Below are 5,489 nucleotides of genomic sequence, written 5' to 3'. Positions count from 1 at the left end.
ATAAAATTGTATATTTTTAAGTTGGCAATCCCAATTTTTGCTTTACGTCGGATTATGGTGTCGTAATTTAATTTGGCTAAACTTCGTCTGTTGGTAATGATGTATTTATGCACCTTTATCCAGCCGATAACTACACGACTCAACTCAAAATGCCATAAAATCCTTCACAAAACCTGGTGACCGTTAGTATTACATCGCAAGTAAAACGCAAGGCATTAAAACGCAAGCAGTGTTTTTTAATGAGGAAACAAATAGCGGTTGTACATCTTGGCATTGAAACTCTTGTGAACCTATAATTGTGTCTATTTTAGCTTCGACAGCCTTTCAATCCAATACACCCGGAAGGTGACTTGGTGGCAGCAAGTGCTCATCCCGAAGGAGATATCACAGAAGAAATCACAGAAATCGATGTGGCTGCGGAAAATATGCTCAGGAAAGTTTTTGAACGACCTTTTCATGTGGAGGTCTCTGTGGCAGAGTTCAACAGACTGCATATTACGATATAGGGGGAGAATGGAAGAGCTTTCACATAAAACATTTGCAATTTGGACACTTCTGTTTATGTTTGTGCAATATAATCTGTTAAGATGCTTTCCTTTTTTATCATTGTAACGTGCCTTAACAGTTCAACGCAATTTCATATTTATTTTTAGTTTTTATAGATAATAATTCGTTCCCACCATCATCGCTTCACTTTCTCGCTCTATCTCGCATTGCATGACGTCATTTTTTTGCGCGGCGCGTGTACTTTGCGTCTCGCATTTGCATGACGTCATTTTTTTGCGCGGCGCGTGTGCTTTGTACGCCTCGTGTGGGTTACTACCAAACACCTGTCTGGGGTTATTCTGTGTCATTCAGTCATCACGGCAGACAAGAGCATTAGTCGTGACGGGGAAATAAATGGGCACCAAGACAGGGTCAATTGTAAATGGCGATAGAATGCATATTGGTCCGAATTTTTTTCTCAACTGAGGTTAATTTGAAAGCTGCTGTAGATTTTGTTTGGGTCAAAAAATTATAGGTTTAAAAAATGCTTTACAGTAAAGCCAAAACGAAAAAACAACAAAAGTTTTAAAATGTAAAACGCTTTTACGCTTGGGTAACACGGCTTATGACATCACAAGCTAATTTATGACGTCATGAAAATATATTTTTGAAAAAATACAAAGTGACGTCATAGTTTAGGTGAAGACGTCGTATTTTTTTTCAACGTTTGAATATTTCATACACAACAACTTTCCCACTAAAAGCTATGGGCTATCTCTCACCGGCTTTTCTGAAAACGTTTTTAAAGACGACCGTAACTAAACGATCAATTTTAGGTAAATAAATTCAGCTCACTAAGTTTTTTTGAGCCACTGTTATAAAAGTTTGTCGATATGTAAGTGTTATTTACAAATCTGTGACTTACATGGGCGTGTCGATTTTATGGCAATATTATGGTACTGTTACTTTGTAGTCAACTCAATACTATGTTGTGATCCCAATTTTGTTTAAATTCCGATTTTTTTTACAAAGTATTTTTTAACTGTTCCTCTATAACGCTCTCTAGCATCATCTCGCGCCTGTGTAAATGAACATATTTTTGTGTTACATGACAATAATAGCTGCACGACCAATCGACGACAGTTGAGTGAAATACACAGCCTTACGCGCAACACAAAGACCCTGTGTCAGGCGACAAACGGCATCCTGCCCCGATTCTCTTGTTAATCCATCGCGGCGGCGACCACCTTACATCAGTCTGCGTTGTACCAGACGGTACTTCCCCACGATCGTTTGCAGAGATTGAAGAAAAAGGCAAAATTGTCAACCGTGTCCACCTGTCTTTTCAAGCCACCTGATCATAGCATACAAAGGAAAGCATGTTCTGCTTCGTTATAGTTGGTTTTGAAGCTGCAGGTTTTGTTAAAGAAGTAAAAAACGAACCTAAATGTAAACTTTAACTATCAGCCACAAACTTGCAGTGTTCAGCCTCAGCTAGTGACAAGAGAATTGACAGCACCACTTGATTTCAAACAGATAATGCAATCTTACAGAGATAGTAGTTGCTGTGAAATTTACCGAATTGGTTTAGGTTTACCATGTGGTTGTCATAAATATCGCTTTTGAAAGCAACACCGTTTGCAATCTACCGATATTTCATGTCAGTTTGGGAAATTAGACTTATTTGTACGTAGGGTTGCAAGTAGTAATCTTACACACTTGAATTGTCGTTTCATCAAGTGTTTGTGATTAAAACAAGTTGCTTAAAAGAATACAAATAAACTGAAACCAATAACAATGTCGGAATCTGACCATCTTATGGACCAATATGCTGCTGTAAGTATTTCTAAATTAATATAGACCAGTTGCTAGTTGCAGTGGTGCAAATATTTTAATGTTCGTTGTTATTTACATCGTTTGGCAGTAAATTGTTTTATTTTTTAATTTGAAGTCAAGTTGCCAGCTCAAATATTGGAAAAGCGCAACTTTACCCGTCAAAAGTAGCCCAAAACGAGCCCAATTTTGCAAACACCTGAAATACAATTGATTTTCACTGCTTTCGCCTGTTTGTGTGACAATTATTCAGGTTTCAACGATTCAGATTTAATTTTTGTGCATTTTAAAATTAATTTTGGGCTGTTTAGAAACACTGTATGGAACACACTCTAGTTACCCCTTTTCCAAGCTTTTTTTTTAATTACGTATCTCCACTTTAAAACAAACATGTTCGCATTAATAACAAAGAAAGGTGACCTTTGAAACAATGATTTTTGCCAAGAGGTAATTCTTATTACGTGGCAACAAAGCCGTTTATTAAGTTTCTTTGATTAAAAAATGAACGTTGCATTGCGTGGGCTGAAAGCATTCTTTTGCCCAGCTGGATGTTAAATCCCCGACGCTCCGGGCAGTTTCATTAGTTCTTTTGTCAAAATTAAACTCACAACGTTTTTGATCATATATAATGCAATCATCACTCGCCATACGGTAGAAAATGTCATTTACAAACCCGCCCAAAAAGACGCAACCCGCAACTCATGAAAAAAGCCCGCAACTCGATGTCAAAAGTAGCCCAATTCGGCGACAAAAGCGCAACCTGGCAACACGACTCACCAACATTTTTGTCAGCAAATTATTGCTTATTCGCTGCACATCTGCAATTGTCATTAGACGATTTTGACAAAATAACACTGAATGCGATTAGTATACAGTGCACCATAAACAAAGGAAAAAAGAAAGCATGCTTGCGTTTACTTCTCTTTTTTCTTTGTGTATCGTGCACTGTACTACGCGCATTCAGTGTTATTTACCCTGATAAAGACGACCTGCATAGAACGTCGAAACGGCGGAATAAATAATACTTGCCAGAAGAGCTTTACAAATTTGCAATTATGCATGGCAGCAAAAATTCTGGCATTACATCGCAAGTAAGACCAAGGCAGTTTGACAGTGTTTTTGCAGAGGAAAAGTTTGCGCTTGTAGATTTTGGACTTAAAAATTGCATAAAACTCTTCATAACCCAAATTTGTGTATATTTTAGCTTCAGCAACTTTCCAATACAATGCATCCCGAAGATGATATGGAGGGAGTAATTGCTCATCCTGAGGGAGACATGAGCACAGAAACTGATGTGGCGATGAAAAAAATGATCAGGAAAGTTTTTCAACGACCTTTTCTTGTCGAAATTTCGGTGGCACATTTCAACAGACAACGAACTGCAATATACAGAGAGAATGGAAGGGTTTTTACATAAAATATTTCTTGTTTAGACGTTTCTGTTTATGCTTGTGCAATATATTGCGTTCTAGGTCTATTCTTTTACTAGTCTTAACCTTTTTTAATATTAGTGGCCTTTTTAATAGCCTGCCTAAACAGTTCAATGCGATTTTATTTCATAGTTCTAGTCTTTAAAGCGATGTGCCGGCATAATGACAAGTTAGCTACAGACTGGAGTGCCGTAGCCTTGCTATACCACTCTACGACCAATGTCTTGCCACCAGCCACGCTCATGTAACTATATTGGTTAAAACAATGTGCACTGTCTGCAGCTAGTTTTCCTAGGTTTTCACCAACATCCATTCACCTTTACGCTTAACGGCACATTATTTCAAAATTTTAATTGATATACAGTAACCGTCTACTGTGAGTGAATTTGTCATACTTTAGAGTTTAGACAAAGGACAAATCAAGATCCTCGTGTGTGCAATTACTGTGTTAATGATAAAACTTATAGCAGCTTGGTGGCCGGTGCACATTTGGGGTTAAAAGACAAAAAATGCATCGCCTTAAAATGCGTTATGGCTGTTTTGCGGCTCTTTTTGTTACAACTAATAATTTGTGGGGATAAACGCCTGTTAACATTTTCTATGTACATTTAAGCCATCACAAGGGCTAAAACCATGGCATAATCTTGTTGCGAAATTGTAAAAATGCATTCTGAACTTGCCTATAACGCCCTGTAAATATCAGTAAGTGTGTTGGTAGTGACTTTGTGACAGACGTTTTGTAGAAACGCGAGTGTTATTTGCAAACTGTGTCTTACGTCGGTGTATTGATGCTTTTGTTATTTTTGTTGCACTGTGACTTTATACAAAAATAATCAAAGGCGAAATAAGTAACCTGTTGTTGTTCCAATTTTTGTACGATTTTGATAATGTTTGTGTGCAAAGCACTGCATGTGTTTGTTTTTTATAAACTCTTTAGCATCATCTTGTGACCCATGTAATAAAGGTTGTCGATATTTTTCGTTTTTGTGTGGATATTACCAGATTAAATAGTAGCTTGGAGTTGCCATAGTAACGATAGTCTGTTTATTTTTCTTTAAACTGTCGTTCATAAAAGTGCAGCTTTGTGTTAGGAAGTTCCTGAGGTTCGTCAAAAAGCAATTTACTTAGTTTTTTTTTCCTTTTTGCAATTTCACGTTTTTTTGCAATTCAAAAAAACTATTTTGAAAGCTTAGGTACGCTGTCCAAGTCTTTAAGTCGCGTTTTGGTGATTGCAGTTCAATTTAGTGAGAGTGTTTTTTTTTATTATTTCGATATGTTTTGTTTTTCTGTCGTTTGACTAGCGACTAATCTGAAAAACGCATGTTTTTACGCTCTTAAAGGCAGTGGACAAAGCTTGAATAAAACTAAACTCTCAAATAATTAGGTCGGTGTACTACTGTAAGTTTGTGGAAGGTTTTTAAGCAAAAACATCTAGTACACGCGTAACGATGCGCTTCGAAAAAACTCGTCTAGTCTGTGAGGCAGAAATCCATGTCAAGTGAAGTATTTCTAAAGTAAAAAGTTTTCGAAAAAACGAGTCATAATGACTTAATAATTTAGTGTTGCGTTAGGCAGTAAAAAACATATTTGTAACAAAACAATTAACTTCAATGTTTCTAAAAACAACATAATCGGTAAACCACCTAATCCGTTTATATAGTCACGTTAGTTGTTTCACAATATTTGTCTTTAAAATAACGTTCTTTTTGTCTTTCTCGCCACTAACACGCCCAATGAAAT

The 5,489-nt window shown here is 36.8% G+C and overlaps 1 long non-coding RNA gene across 2 annotated transcripts; it reads left to right on the top strand.

Annotated features, from left to right (window-relative positions):
- The first annotated feature begins 2,066 nt into the window (after positions 1 to 2,066).
- On the top strand, positions 2,067 to 4,747 carry LOC145202633 (uncharacterized). 2 transcript variants are annotated; one of them, XR_013853303.1, is made up of 2 exons: positions 2,067 to 2,322; positions 3,524 to 4,747. It is a non-coding gene; the product is annotated as an uncharacterized LOC145202633 (long non-coding RNA). The 2 variants fall into 2 exon arrangements; XR_013853304.1 differs by lacking the exon at positions 2,067 to 2,322 and adding an exon at positions 2,347 to 3,410.
- Positions 4,748 to 5,489: the final 742 nt, after the last annotated feature.

Source organism: Phallusia mammillata, chromosome 7 (genome assembly GCF_965637545.1).
Source record: "Phallusia mammillata chromosome 7, kaPhaMamm4.hap1.1, whole genome shotgun sequence".
NCBI lineage: Eukaryota > Metazoa > Chordata > Ascidiacea > Phlebobranchia > Ascidiidae > Phallusia > Phallusia mammillata.
The sequence above is the reverse complement of the archived record's forward strand: the minus strand, read 5'-3'. Positions and strand labels throughout refer to the sequence as shown.